Below are 16,516 nucleotides of genomic sequence, written 5' to 3'. Positions count from 1 at the left end.
GGGGGGGGGATGACACACAGAGTAGCTTCACATATGAATTCATAGCAGTTACAACAGCATTTCCAAGAACTGTGCAAATTCGACCCAGACAAAAACCCAGCATAGAGGAGGAAGAGTGAGCACAAAATCCCACCCCCTCCTGAGGATTTATTGGCACACTCGATAGCTGCTGGAAAAGAGAGAGGTGGTTTTCTGTAACAATGTGACCCCTTGTATACTGACCACACTCTGGGGTAGGCGCCACTCCCAGAGGCAGCTGGGAAATATCAGCATGATATGATTGAGGAGAATAAGAGGAGAAGAACTCTGAGGTGTGAGACTAGGGAGAGGAAAACAGTAAAGGTGACTACGGAAAGAGTTGAGCCAGTGTGAATGTAACCAAAATATATCATATGAAATTCTCAAAAATATAAAAATATTACTTAAAATGTTTCTACTGTATCTGTTCACTGTACATGATCCTGTGTTGTATAAAGGCACTTTCATATAAGTATATATTATATGTTAACTATGGCTCCCACAACTCTCTGTCCTTTGCTTTTTCTCTTCCTCCTTCCTTTGTTCCCATGGACAATTTTACTTTTACTTACATGTCATATATATCTTTATATATCTATATAAAATGTTGGAACCACACATAAGAGAAAACATGATAATTGTCTTTCTGAGACTGGCTTAGAATTATTATCTCCTGTTACACCGTCCATTTTTAAAGGGAATTTTTTTGGCAAGGTACTTTTGTAGTGTTACAGGATAAAGGTTGCATTATGGAAATCCCAAATGCACTTGCAGAGAAAGACTGGGAAAGAGAAAGCTGTTATACTGTCTGTTGTGTAAGGGTGGCTGTGGCTTGAGTGAACAAATCCAAATACAGCTGTGCTGAAGCAGAGCAGGTGGGGATTGGGCAGCACTTCACAGTGACTCGGGGGGAGAGACTGCCAATGTTACCCATCTGGGAAGAAGAGAATTAATAACATCATTTAATAAGCTATAAAACTGAAAAATACAGAATTTCTACAATAATCAACATTGTAAGTATATATTGGGATTGTTCATCAGTGTGGCAGAATACCTGACAGAAGCAGCTTAACCAAATAAGGATTGATTTTGATGGTTTCAAGAGATTTCAGTCCAACTTGGTGGGGAAGGCAGAACACAGAGCTCAGCCTGGGTCAGAGGTGGCTGCTGGTATCATGGCTGCTCGAGTCATGGCTGCCAACTGGGAAGCAGAACTCGGACTGGAACCAGAGATACAGATGAAGCCTGCCTTCAGCAACCCACTTCTATTAGGTAGGCCACAAGTCTCAATGGTCCTAAAACCTTCTGAGACAGCACTGCAACTGGACAAAATGCTCAAACACGTAGGTCTGAGGAGGACATTTTACACTCCAACCATAACAAGATGATTCTCGGCATACATCACTACATTAATAAATATATAAGTAGATGAGTAAATATTCAATCTACCTAAATCTTTTTACTAAGAAAGTGGCCAGGTAGTGGTGGAGGTGGCGGTGGCAGTGGTGTGGTGTTGGCAGCACTGGCAGCACTGAGTGCCTTTATTCCCAGGAGGTATAAGCAGGTAGATCTCTGAGTTCATGGTCTATAGAGTGAGTTCCAGGACAGTCCAAGCTACACAGTGAAACTCTGTCTTGAAAAACAAAACAAAACGTGAAAGTCTCCTCTATCTGTAGAAAAGGAAAGAAAAGAAATGCTAGTTGTTGAAAGGCACACATTTTCTCCTGCAGCAATCTCCACGTACAGGCAAGATTCTACCCTACAACTAATTAATGGTTCAGCATTGAGAATATTGTTTTCCTTGGGTTTCACATACCATGTCATGACCTGGCCATCAACTGTCACATAATGTTCTCCTGACAATTCTTTTCCACACCACCTCCCTTCCCCAGACCTCTTCCCTTACTCCTGTGCTTGTAGATCCTGGAACAGGCAAGCTGTCCACACAACCACCACGCACTAAGCCCCTTAGCAAGAGCAGGAGAGAGCTTTCTTATTATAAGCAAGATCTGTATCAACGTTCAGTTGGAAGCCATTGTACCAGACATGAAAGCTGGAAACCAAATACAGATGCTTACATTTGTGTTGCATTTTTAGAGGATAACTGGCTCTGTCTTTACAGATGTACAAGTCTGATGATTCATTTCTTCATTATTATACCAAACTCTCAGCTCTGGTTTCATTGTTAATGAGATAGAGGCTGGGCTAGAGATTCAGGCTTAGAATCCCAGTGCTTGGTAAGCTGAAACAAGAGGATCCTGAGTGTGACCCAGTCAGTTGGGTCACATAGCAAGTTCAAAGCCAGCCTGGAAGTATTTGAGTCTAGGACCCCAAACGACAAAACTTAGAGAGGTGGCTCTGCGATAGAGTGCTTACCTAGCATGAGTAAAGCCCTGGATTCCACCTCCAGGACTACCAAAAGGTGAGGGTGGGAGAAAGAAAAAGAAGGCTGGGTGGCCATCCCCTCCTTACTCTTCTTTATTTAGGGTACAGTAATTTGACATCTCAAAGGGTGTTTGGAGCTCGGCTTACACCAAGCACTTAGCTTTCCTCTGGTTTCTGGAGATAATCAGGAATTGCATAAACAGAGCTGGCTGGCAGAGGAACAAGCATTCCTCCTCCTCCTCGCTTTCTACTCTCTGCCAGGCTTACATACCCGTCAGAGGAGGAAGCACAGCTTTGCTGACCCTGTCAGGGATAAGTTGCCCTGGAACAAGTGAAAAAGGCTGCTCTTGAGAATGTTCTGGAAAGGTGAACTGTAGAGGTCACTGGGTGTCAACTGGGTGTCAACTGGGCAGGCTGGTTTTTCCCACTCACCATTGGGCATTCTCCACTTCAGAACTACCAGACTCAGTCCCGCCAGCAGACACCTGCCTTCCACCCCCAGCTGTGTCCCTTCCCTCCTCCAGCTGTTCCAAGCACCTTGGTCCAGAAGACCTAGAAGCATCCTGCCATGGTTCTAAATGTTCTCAAGCTAAGATTGTTCAAGGTGTTGGAGCTGGAGCACAGGTTCAGGGCTGGGGCTTAGTGATGACCTAATCCTGGCAATGCAAATTCACACTAATAAGGTCAGGGCCACACTAGAGGGGTAAAGCTAGCCCCATTCGAGGCCACATGGTACAGCGCCCAAGAAGCCATCTCTCTAATTTGAATGCAACATTTCCAAGTCACTAAGTTCAGAGGAAGCAAAGTTATCTGTTAGGATGAAACTATTTGAACAAACCATCCCAAGTGGGTGGGAAAATGCTGTTTGTCTCAAACCTACACTTCTCTTGTTGGGAGGTATATAAGCCTTTGTTGGAGCACTGAAATATCTATCTTGGCTCTGTGCCCTTCCAGTCTTGCTCCATCATGCGGGCTGTGGCCAAAGCCACATTCATTCTCAGGAATGTTCTGTCCGGGGAGGATTCCTGGGATGTGATCTGTGGTCAGCAAGAAAGCCCTTTTGATCCCAGCCACAAGAATGCAGCTGAGTTCAGAATCCCCCCCACTCCCCCCCCCATAAATTAGAGTCCTCTAGGGAGCTGTGGGCGTGGCTCTTGGTGCAGGTGCCGGCCTTCAGCAGTCCTGAGGGGGTACTCCCTCACTTTGAAAGCCTTCTACAAGCTGCTGGAGTTGGAATGGTAAACCCATAAGGCCGGCCGCACTCACACACAAAGTCTTCCCCGCTTCCCGGGCATCTGTTTTGCTCATTCTAGCAGCCAGGTGTGGGTGCCTGTCTGCCTTGCTTCTGTTTGCTATTTCATGTCTAACTGAGAACCCTGGGTTGGGCTCAGCTCGTGAACTTGGACCAAAGGGTTCTCTGGGTACATGCTTTAAATGTGTCCAAAAACGCAGAAGGAAGCAGCTACTCAGGCTGCTGAAGACATGGAAATAAACCAAAACAACATCACTACTAGAGCTTTCAGGTCCTGCCTGGATCCACAGAGCTACTGTAGACTAGTGAACTTGGAATCCTCCCTCCAGAGGTGCCTGTGTCCCTCTGGGAAGGAAGCCCTTCCCTTAACTAGCCACAAACTTCCTGTCCAGACCAGCCATGAGATCAGCAGGATGTACCTGCCAGAAGGACTTGGGCCCCTCTCCAGTTTTGATGGCTAAGATACTCCAGCACACTGTTAAGTCTTACAATGAGTCATACACTGGGACTCTTCAGAGTGACATTCTTGGCCTCTGCATTCAATAGGACATAATAGCAGTAGCCTTTTCTAAACACTCAATGGGTCCAAGCACCCTGGGAAGTACTTTACAAAGACTATGCCTCTCAGTTTCATGATGGAAGGAAGTTAGTTACCTCTATGGTAACCTTTGTTGTATGGTTGGAGAAAGTAAGGGTTATACAAGATAACTGATCCAAATTTGCCAGACCAATGCAATTAAACTAAACTAATGAAGATATAAAAGTGGGAAGACTCTTGTCTTGATTCTCAGAGAACACAAATCTGTGAACACTCCTTCAAAAAAAAAAAAAAAAAAAAATATATATATATATATATATATATATATGGCAAGTTAAGGGTAGTGTACATGTCTTTATTGCTACCACTGTAGAGGCTGAGGCAGGAGGATTGCAATCTGGAAGCCAGTCTGGGCCACATCAAAATATGGGCAAAATTGAGCAGATGTCAAATCCAGAGGCATGACTCTGAGAGGTTTGAGATTGCAAGCTAAAGGAGGGAAAGAGGACAAGCCAACAGGTTCCACTGAGACCCAAGAAGGCCCAGAGCCATGGAGACCTCATGAGGAAGCCAGAGAGGGGGTTCAGGCAGTCTCTCTGTGCCTGAAGTCGGCCCATGGATGTTATAAGTAAAGGTCACTCCCACCCAAGGCCAACCTTAAATAGGATCAGGTCCAGAGTCTTAGAAAACTAGCCTTGGGAAAAAAACCACATGCTACACACACTGGATACCTCTTGAGCAAACAGAAGACCTGTCTCCACCCTCCTGACCAATAAGAAGACTGCTTTCTAGGGGTCAGGAGTAGGGAAGGGCTGAGTCATGATGGCCAAGCCTTCCCATCACTCCCTGCTCTGCCCTTCCCTTTCTCACTCCCTGGAATGACTCAGAGGAACAGCTAAGGTGACTCAGAGAGAAATCCTTCCCAGTTCCTAAGAAAATACTCACTCAGCCAACAACGAGGTGTATTTCCTTGTGACTGTGTTATTTTAACGGCAAATGTGTCTCTATAATGGAGCCAACATTCTAGCCAAACAACTCTGGGCCAAACCACGCTGGGTCACACGGCAGGCCACTTTTAGTGGGGAGAGACTGTTTACAATAAATCCAGGAAGGCCCTAAAATGTCAATTTATTCTTCCTAAAAGCTGAACCACACCATGAGAAATGATTGAATCCAATGAGGGACTCTGAGACTCATTATTTTAAGTGGGATGACCAGTTATGAGGGATGATGGCAGCTGGAGCCCCAGGGAAAGGCTTGTGTGGCTGCCGGAGGGCCAGGGTGCCAAGACCCACAGGCAGATGCTGTCCAGGCCTTTCCTCCTTTGTCCTCCTTTCTCTGACTCTTGGCTTTTGACTACTCTGTACACTGCCTCTAACACATCTTCTGGATGTAGAGTTAAGAGAAGAAATAGCCACTGTTGCTGTTCTAGGTAGCCAGATACAACATAAGTGATGGCTCAAAACTATCTGAATAGATGCTTTCTTTATGGTCACTCTAACTCTCCTCCTCCTGCTCCTCCCCTGCTCCTCCCCCTGCTGCTGCTGCTCCTCCTCCTCCTCCTCTTCCTCCTCCTCTCCCTTTCATACCCCCCTGTAGCCACCCGAGCTGCCTCACGTTCAGGGGGCCACTTTGTAACGGCCCGTTCTGCTGCTCCAGTCCGCGGGTCAGGGCCTAGCAAGAGAGAGAGTGGGGACAGAGACGCGAAGAATGGAGACAAGACAGGGAGTCTGATCAAGTCTCGTTTATTGGAAGGAAATCCTGGGTATTTATACCCTTTACCACGTGCCTTGCCCTCATGGACAAGCACAGCTGAAGGCACTACATCATGTGCCTTGCAGTGTGGATATCACGTGCACCTAGCTAGCAGTGAGGAGACCACGTGCACCTAGCAACATGGAGACCACGTGACCCTTGCAGCTGGCGGCACTAAACAGCATAACAAGATATGTGAGAAAAGTGTCAGAGTCTGCTCAGCTGTTGCAGGCTGTTGAAAACAAGTCTCTTGTCAGGGTATATGGCCTGAAATGGCTGCAAAGATGATAGCCACTTTCAGCTAGGAGTCGGCTCCCAACAGGTCCCCCTTTTTAAATTTGTTTTCAAAAGGGAAGGCTGGGAAAACTTACGGAAACCGTGCCTGTCTTAGGTTTGAACAAAGGACCCCAGCCTCCCTTTCCCATCTTTGGATACTCAACAGCCATTGGTTGAGCTCCTGTCTTAGGATGGTGAGGCCTCCCAGTTAGGGGCAAGGGTCTTCAGGTGTTCTCTTACCCGTCATTGACTATCCGGCTTAGTGCATAAGTTACAGGTTAATCCTCGTCAGTCTTGATGACAGAGATTTTAGAGTCCCCTACTTCCAGCCTGTAATAATGGGCCTGTATGGGTTTCATTTGAATAGCATCTGTCTGTTGTCGTACAAAAGCCATCAGTCTGTTGAACAGCATAAACCCAAGAGACAAGAGACTTAATGCCTGAATGGTTGATGTAAACCATTCTGCCTTAGAGCAACACTCTTTTTTAAGGGTAGCACACAACTCCCTCTGTTGGAGGAGTAAAAAGCATAAGCCTCTTCTATTCTGTAGCACTATTTTCTAAATCTAAATCTGTATAAGTACAGAACTGATCATAACTTTGATCTTAACAAAACAAGTAAGGAAATCCCTGTCCCTGCCCCAATCAATCTCAAACCCAAAAAACAACTATAGTAACTGTGGTAATGGGTTCTCTCTTGGGTCTAAACAATGTACCCCACTAAATCATAAATCAGGGAACCAAGAGTCTAATAGAGCCACCCTGGAGGTGCGGGTGGTGATGTCTTCTGCACTGAGAACTTTCCAAGTCAGGTATGCTGGTTGATCCGCTCCAGTGAAGCATCTTCATGTTTCCTGCAAAGAAAAAATATGCTTCCCAGGGGATTTCTCCTCCCTGGATTTGTTATTGTTGTCAATTTGTTTAATCAGTCTCTCTGGCAGCCAGCGTGTGGCATCTGCTGTTTGAGAATCAGAGAAACCAAAATATGCATCAGAGGAACCAAAGCCTTGATCCCCTCTCTTAGGACTCTTATATTTGTGATTAGTAGGGATCAATGGAAGTAACAATAGTTGAGCTATCCTCCTTCCTGTAGGAATGGTGACTATATTCTGTATTGCCTTGCCATTACCTTAATCTCACCTTGATAATCACTGTCTATAACTCCAGGAAAAATTTGTAGTCTCTGCATAGTAGCACTGCTTCTTCCTACTATCAGGCCAAACACATTTGGATAGAGTGGTCCAAACACTCCAGTGGGTAAGGCCTGAGGTCCCATTTCTGGGGTTAATACTGTGTGGCTGTGTGGGTGGCAGAACTGAGGTCCAGTCCTGCACTTCCTGGTATTGCTCGACTAAGTTCAGAAAGGGGTTGTTGTTTGCTGGTATGAAACTGACTGCCCCATAAGCCTGTTTGGCTTGTGTTGGTTCGGGGCCTGGGGCTGGCCCCTGTTCCTGTTTCCCTGATTATGGGAAAGGGTGTTTCCTTGTGCATCTGTCTGGGACCTACATTCACTAGCCCAATGCCTTCCACGTTTGCAACGTGGGCATAGGCCAGGCTGTTTTCTAGGCTGTCTCTGGGTTAACTCATTCTCTGTCTTGCAATCTTTTGCAAAGTGTCCAGGCTTGCCACATTTAAAACAGGCCTTTTTCTCTGCTTGCCAAAAAAAACTCTTACTGATTGTCCTTGCATGGCAGCTGCCATAGCTAAGCCCTGTTGGTAAGAGGGCTCTATGTCAGAACAGAGTCTGATATACCCAGTAAGGTCTGTCTTTTTCCTTTAGGGTCTAATGGCTGCTTGGCAGGCAGGATTGGCATTTTCATATGCAAGCTGTTTCACATAATCTACACCTGCCTCTGCATTACCAAAAATCCTTCCTGCTGTTGTCATTAATCGATGAACAAAATCAGAAAATCGTTCATCAGGCCCTTGTCTGAGATGCACCAGGGTCTCCCTTTACCGGGAGTTTGCGCCAAGCCTTCATGGTTGCATTTTGAATTTGAGCGAATAAGCCTGGGTCATATTGCATCTGGTTATCACTAGAAGCAAATTGCCCTTCTCCTACTAAGGCTTCAAAGGACCAACCAGTACCTGCCTAAATATTTCTCCTAGCTGTCTCTGTACAATTCTCATGATACTCTGATTTCCAAATAAGATAGTCACCACCACTAAGAACTGCTCTCACTAGAGTATTCCAATCACCAAGAGTCAGCCACTCCTCTGCAACAGATTCTAAGATTGCAAGAGTAAAGGGAGCAGTGGCACCATATTGCTCCACCGAATTTTTTAATTCTTTAATAATTTGAAAGTTAAACCCTGTGTGATGTCTCCACACAACTCCTTGAGCGTCTCTAGTCTCTGATACAGGGAAAACCTCAGCCTCTCCCTCCTCTGGCTGATCTATGGCTGAACTAAAACCAGAGGACAGAGGCTGCCTTTGGACTCTGGGTTGAGGAACTCGAGGACCTGAGGGATTTCCCTTGCCCTCTGGAGACCTCTTCCCTGTCTTTAATTTTTGTAGCTGATTAATTAAGTCCTGATACACTTCCTCTAACTCTATTTGTTGTTAGAGAAGAGAAATTTGTCGCTTAAGGAGAGAAATTTTGTCCTGTAACTCCTTTCTGGGATCTACAACCACCATCCCCATAGTGGGAGCATCTTGAGGTGGAGGAGCAGAGGGAGGGGGTCTTTGGGAAGCGGGCCATTCAGGGTCATTTTGGCTGCCTCTTCCTCTAGGTCAGCATAATCTGGCTCTGACAAATCGATTACTTCAACCTTTGGTCCTATTTTGGACTCTATGCTTTTCTTTTTTTTTTGAACATGAAAGACAGCATTTAAACAGCTAAACAAAAGCAAACAATTAACACACGTAAACAGCAAACAACAAAACAAAAACAGAGAGTTGAGTTCAGGCTGACTTTTTCCTGCCCCATTATCATTACTATGACCTACTGGTCTCCACACCGCAGTTTCCTGCCGAAATCACCTCTGTTTCACTTCTGAAGTTTCAGTCGACCCTTCTTCTGGTAACGTCCCTCACTGGGCCTCTCGTTCTTATTGCCTCAAGTTGAGCACCACTTTGTAACTGCCCGTTCAGGTCAGTCAGCAGGGTGTCCAGCGCAGGAGTGAGGATGCACGCTTCCAATTCCCGCTGTGTCCTTCACTGTACCCCGCTTACTGGAGCTCCAACGTTGAGGCACCACTTTGTAGCCACCCGTTCTGCTGCTCCGGTCCGAGGGTCAGAGCCTAGCAAGAGAGAGAGTGGGGACAGAGACGCGAAGAATGGAGACAAGACAGGGAGTCTGATCAAGTCTCGTTTATTGGGAGGAAATCCTGGGTATTTATACCCTTTACCACGTGCCTTGCCCTCGTGGACAAGCACAGCTGAAGGCACTACGTCATGTGCCTTGCAGCGTGGATATCACGTGCACCTAACTAGCAGTGAGGAGACCACGTGCACCCAGCAGCGTGGAGATCACGTGCACCTAGCTGTTGGGAGCACTAAACAGCAAAACAAGATATGTGAGAAAAACAAGATGTTTATCAGAGTGTGCTCAGCTGTTGCGGACTATTGAAAACAAGTCTCTTGTCAGGGTATATGGACTGAGATGGCTGCAAAGATGATAGCCGCTTTCAGCTAGGAGTCGGCTCCCAACACCCCCCTCCCAAGCCTGTAACAAAGCGGCTTCAGAATCTCTATTAACAAGCAAGGCATCAGCAGGACTCCAGACATCGTCCTTCCTATTGGCTTACCTGGGTCAGGGCTCTAAAGAGAAGGATGTGAGAATTTCTATTTTCTGTCCCTTCCTTGTCCTTAGCATCAGAAGCTGTTTACAGCCAGCCTCTGAATCTAGCAATGACATCATTCCTAGGTGACAAAGACCCTTCTGCATCTGTTGTCATGGCAACTGTCACACGCCTCCTGTACATGCATTACCTCCATCACCTTCGAGTCATTACCTGTGTTATCTACAACATGGCCTGGATAAAAGACATGAACCCCAATGTGTATCCTTCTTTTCTCTCTCTTCCTCACTTCTTCCCCTCTTTCAATAAAGACCTCCCAAAGTGAGAACAGTGCTGGCTTGGCATGATCTATCCAGGAACATGCCGCTTCTCAACTAACAAACCCAATGTTAGGTGAATACAAATAACTTCCTTGAAGCTTCCTCCCCCTTTGTCCTTTATACAGAGTCCTTAAGTGCCATCCTACAAACTAATTCTTACTCATCAGTAGGGTCTGGGTAACTTAGTGGCCATCTACACCAATCTCTTAGGTGATGATGGAGAGAAGAAACTCTTATCTGAAAAAACATTCTCTGGTAAAAAGACATTGTCTGCTAGAGTGGGGCCCTGATGAGTCCCAAGTTCTTCCCTTGTATTGTAAATGTGCCTAGAGCTGGAGAGGGGCTGATAGAGGAGTCTGCCAGGCTGGGGCGGGAGGTGGTGAAACACAGTCAGCCTCTGGGAAATCCAAGGCCTCAGTTGTCATTTTGTGAGAATGCTGTCCATTCCAGAGAGTCTAGACAGAAAACTAGCTGCAGCCTTACCCCACTATATTTTTAAGTAGGTAATCTCAACAAGCATAGGTTAGCTACTTAAAAATATGTCAGCATAGGGTTGCAGAGATGGATCATTGGGTAAAGTGGTTGCCACAAGTATGAAAAGCAGTTTGGATCTCCAGCATCCATGGAAATGCTAGGAGGCCATGGTGGCCCACTCTATACTTCAGTGCCTTAGAGATAGAGAGAGGATCTCTGGGTCAAGCTAGCCAGCTGGACTAGCAGGCTCATCAAGTTCTAGGATCAGTGAGGGACCCAGCTTCAATATATGTGGTGGAAAACAGCCAGGGAAGATACTTGACATAATCCCTGATCTAAACCACACGCGTGTGCACACACACCAAGATAACTAAATAGCCCTCATCAACAAGCTGCAACTGCTTTTAGCTTTTCCTTGATCCTGCTATGTGAAGAATCAAAATGACCAACACTAATGGTTGCTAATAACAGGAAGATGTAAAGTGGTTTTAGTCTGAGGAGTTGGGGACCCTCTCCCCAGGGGACAGTGTAGACAAGGTCAGCCTCTAAACAAGAGGCAGTTCCTGGTTTGTGTGGCGCCCTGTAGATCTGCCTAAAAATGAAACGGAGCTCATGTTCTTCCCCCTAACCTGTACACCTACCTCCAGAACACACACACAGACAGCCTGACATCTGGGACAACATCAGATACCACTCCAAAATCCTACCTGAACTCACTGCCGTGGTGCATGTTCCACCCTGGACCAGATCTCACTTTGACAAGTATGTGCCTCAAAGGCCATTCCTGTATTTGAGAAGTTGAAGGGATTAAGTCTCTAAAAACTGAATGCTGTGTCTTCAACTTACCAAAATTCCTAATCACAGAAGTATTTTCACTCAAGTACCTCAGCCCCAGTCTGAAAGCTCCGGAGTCATTCTGTGACCCAGCTTTCCCCTGAACAGTGATCGCTCGGCTCCCGAACGCTGAAGGGGAACAAACTGAATCTTCAAGTACAGACTGAAGGAACAAAGCACAAGTTCATATAGAGAAATCTTTTCTCCGTGTCCCTCATCATTCTGGAAATGCATTTCTAAGGCTGCCTTACGGCTCCCTAGGAGCACTGGCTTCCTAGAGTGTTTGCAGAAATTGAGGACAGAAGCTGCTCAAACTCTGTTGTCTTAACTAGCTGGTCTCCCAGAGCTTTCGTTTATTCAACCACAATATTCCCCAAAGTTGCCATTCTTCCCTTTGGGTTCTACCAAGCTAAAAAATCGATGTTAAACAGAAGGAGTGAGCCTCAGAAACGTTTAAATGTATCCATGCCCTGGATTGAGTTCCCCAATCTTATTATGGAAAACAAGAGCTACATAAACCGTTTGTTTAACTCTTGCATTCACTGGTTGAAAGACTAACCCCCAAACAAGCTACTGTGTTAATCTTCAGATTAGCCCTCTAGTCTGTCCTTTCAGTACTGATTGGTAAACAATGTCCATAATTAAACTGTTGTCAGAGACACAAATGCCCGGTGAGCCTGAGCTAATGAGGCAGTATTCAACTCCTTTACAAAGACCAGCCTAATGAAATTCCAAGAATGTTAATGCTTCCAAGGGTCTGCCATGCTCCCAACAGCGGGAGGACCACTGAGTGGAGGTAATTAAGGATCCACAGCCTGCTGGAGAATTGTGTCCCAAGACTATTTGTTTGTTGAGAAGGCGTGCTTAGATGCGAGGGATTGGAAATCTCTGAAATCAATTTGAGCACATTGGCCATCAAAGTACCCCAAGTCTTCTCCTGGGACCTGTGACATTAATGTGCATGACAAGGGGGCAAGGGGGCTATTGTATCCTCATTGTCCCAAAGACCTTTTAGTCCGGAGAGAGACAACATGTCTTGGTATTTAGGTAATTGGTTGCACAGAAATCCTCAGTACAACACTCCCTTGAAGTTGTGCTGAATGCTAACTAGGGCTCCATGGATTTATTAGGGGGCGATTCCTCATTCTTTGCCCATCAGAAAAATGGACACTGCTCCATAAAATACTACCCTATTGAACTAGTCTGCCTAGGAATCAGAGGATTCCATCTAGTCTTCTAGAAAGTGTCCTTACTAGGAACATTTTATTTCCCACTTTGTTCTCCTTGGACCCCCTTGAAAATTCTATTACATGGTTCAAAGCACATTGCAATAAGGACAATCACATCAGGGTGCCTTTCGAACTGAGGGGTCACACACACAATCCTTCCCACCACATGCTCATGGCCATCACCCTTGTACCAGACATTGGCTCCTTCACAACTGATGCGAGTTTTTCATGGGACTACAAGATAGGATTCAGAGCATCCCTTTTGGAGTACATGAGGTGCTATCTAAAGAGGACTTTTTTCTTTGCACTGTGATGAGACTGGAAGGAGAAAGAAGGAGGAAGAGGAGGAGGAAGAGGAGGATGAGGAGGAAGAGGGCATTCAGGTTTGATGATCCAGGAACGTTTCCCTGTAGCTTTGAAAATGTCATCAGAGGTCAAGCTCCCCGGGGAAACAAGATTATGACACATCTCTCCTTCCAGTGATCAAAGGAAAACCAAGTCCTGTGCCAAAATGTCGAGAAAGGCAGTAAAAGAGCCTAGATCTTCCACAACAGAGCTTGGTCCATCCTTTTATTCAGAACTGTTGCTCCAAGTCCACTAGAATCCAAGCTATAAGAACCAAAGCAGAGATAAATAGGAGTTTACTGCTTCCTATGGGAGATAAATATAACCTAAACCAATACACCTTTGACTATGGAGTATGCTGTACAGGACGGCAACAAACCCAGATGCTAAGTCATCTAAACAGGCTGGATCTCAGTTTCCATACCGATTCAATGTTAAACGCAAGCATGTGCTGTTCCTAGTACCTAGATAGCCTAATGGGTTTTTATTATTATTATTATTATTATTACAGTTTCTTTACATAGTTTTCCTCAGAGGCTGGAAATCTTAATTAAAAGCACAAGATTGAAAAGATCTTGAGCATTTTATGACTCTCTAAAGCATGGGTAGCACTAGGCTCTTCCTTGCTGGCTGAATGCAAGGATGTAATCTGATGAACGTTCGTTTATCATATACTAGATACTCTGAGGAAGTGTCTACAAGAAGTGTGCACTGGTTTGAGTAATAGATATCTCCTGTAGTCTCGGACATTTGAACACTTGGTCTCCAGTTGGTGGTGCTGCTTGGGAAGATTTAGGTAGCATGGCCTTACTGGAAGGAGCATGTCACTGGGTAGATTTTAAAAGTAAAAAGCCTCCCCTATTTCCAGCTTGTGTACATGCTTCTGGCTTGTGATTCAAGATGGAGCTGTCAGCTTCCTGTTCCTGCCACCATGCCTCTTCTCTACTGTCATGGACTATTATTCCTCTGGAACCGTGAGCCAAAATAAACTCCCTCTTCCTTAACTTGTCTGGGTCACAGCATTTCATCACAGCAACAGAAAGGATGCTAACACAATATGCAAACTATGTCAAGTTACTCTTTTATAGAGATGAAGCTATTCAGCTAGGCAGTCTACCGCCCTTCTATCTGCCAGTGGAAGATTCGACTCTTGCCAGCACTGTGTAGTTGGTCTTCATGCAGCATGTGGTGTTCAGGTCTCTCGTGGAGAACAACATTAGATTCCAGCTTGGAGAGTTATAGAATCTTCCCAAAATAGCCTCTGATGCCCCTTCACCCACTTCCTTTGTAATGGCTGCCTGACCCTGCAGCAACTCTTCTCAGCGTTTGAGGATGGGATATTACACCGGCTTCAGAAATGAGGACTGAACTGAGGGAAAAAAAAAGGTAACTGTTTTCTCTGTACATCTCAAGTCAAATGCTAACCAAGCCTAAGGCTTATTATCAACTACTAGTCCCACGCTTGGTCACAAAGCTCATAAAATCACCTGGCCCTTTAGAGAATACCACCGTGCTTGACTCAGTGACTTCCAGAGACTTCCTGTTGGCTTCTCAGCTCTTAAGAAAGGATCAAGTAAATAAATTACCAGCTCCAAATTTCTATCCACCCCAAAGTGAGAGTGGGGCTTGGTAAAATTCACACAAAAGGAGTTTAGGGAGTGAATTGAGTTGAATGTGTAGTTTTGACTAGAGCATGACCACATTAAGAACCCCAGTGCCTCAGGCCTACAGGACTGGCAAAGCCTTCCTCTGCTCCAGGTATGGATACTGTGAACTAACTGACCTTTGGTTAAAACCAGTGAATACAAAAACTATCACCAATCACATCTCTGTAAGCGTGCATGACCACCTGATCCACACGTTTCTGCATGTGTCTTTGTCTGTCCTTTCTCATTCCCTCACTACACATCAGGTCAAGCCCAGAGACGTGCAGGTTGAAGCAGAGGAAAGACAACATATCTCATACCACAGATGCAAATATTGGGAACTGACCACTAGGTGCCTCCAGGAGACACACTGGAAAACCTACTGTGGATCAGGGCTAGTCTTTGTCCTCTTCAGGAACTGACCTATCTTCTGGATGACCAGCGAAGGCTTCTAGTCTGGTTGCAGTTAGTAAAATCTAAATAACAATGTCAAACACTCCACTTTCCTGTTATCCTATTGCAGACTTTTTTTCCCCAGCCTCCCTAAAGATGGGTCCCTTATTTTCTACTTCCACCAATAAGAGAAGCAAAATATTCATTTTGTTAATTCTTAATCAGGTCAGATTATCATTGAATAGATCCCCTACGGCTTATGTTTAACTTTTTAAAAATTCATTTATCCTTAATTGACCAATAAAAAGTATATACGTTTCTAGTATACAACATGATGTGTTAAAATATTTCTGCATTATCAACTACAGTCACCATAGCATGCAAGGGACCGTTTGAATTCACCCCTCCTATTGGCCTGAACATATGTGTCCTTCGGCCAGCATCTCTGGTCGCCTCCCAAAACCCTCGTTCTAGTTTCATGCTCTGTGATTTCAGCAAGTTAGTTTCTACAGGCAAACAGGAGCACACAGTATGTGACTTTTCTGTACATATCTTATTTTACCCCACAGAACATGCTCCAGCTCCACTTGCCGCAGCCGTGGGAGCAATAGGTACATCTCACATTTCAAGGTTGGATTGTCTATTCTGCTCAAACACCTGCTTTCTTATCTGTTCACCCACTGATAGATTGTTTCCAAACCTTGCCATGAAGGTCAGGGTGCGAGTGGCACTGCCATGGACTAATCTCACTCTCTTTGGCTCTGTATCAAGGAGCAACTTAACAAGGTGTTTCTACTTTAAGTTCTTAGAGGAACCGCCATAGTTTCCCACAATGGCTGCCTGGTTTACGTTCCCAGCAGTGTGCAGGGCTCTCTTCTCTCGGCACTCTTAGCCAGGCTTTCAACCTTCCATGGTTTCTGTAATAGATGATCTGACAGGTAATATTACATTGGGATTTTGATTTTGATTAATCACATGATGATTAATGGTGTTAAGGATTTCTCTCCAGATATTTTTGGATACTTGTGTGGCTTCTTTTGAGAAATGTCCATTCAGGCCCTTTGCCCATTTTAAATCATTTTTACTGATTATTAAAATATGTATGTGATGGAGGGGGCATGTCATAGTACATACGTGGAGGTCAGAGGACAAATCTGTGGAGTCAGGTCTCCCTTTTCTTTTCACCTTTCTGTGGGTTCTGGTGAACTAAGAGTTACCAGGTTTGCATGATTAGTGCCTTACCCACTGAACTATCTATCGCAGCCCCAATCTTTGCCTGTCTGTTTGTTTGTTTGTTTGTTTGTTTT

The sequence above is a fragment of the Grammomys surdaster genome, unplaced genomic scaffold (genome assembly GCF_004785775.1).
Source record: "Grammomys surdaster isolate TR1022 unplaced genomic scaffold, NIH_TR_1.0 126198, whole genome shotgun sequence".
Taxonomy (NCBI): domain Eukaryota; kingdom Metazoa; phylum Chordata; class Mammalia; order Rodentia; family Muridae; genus Grammomys; species Grammomys surdaster.
This window is presented reverse-complemented; position numbering follows the sequence as displayed.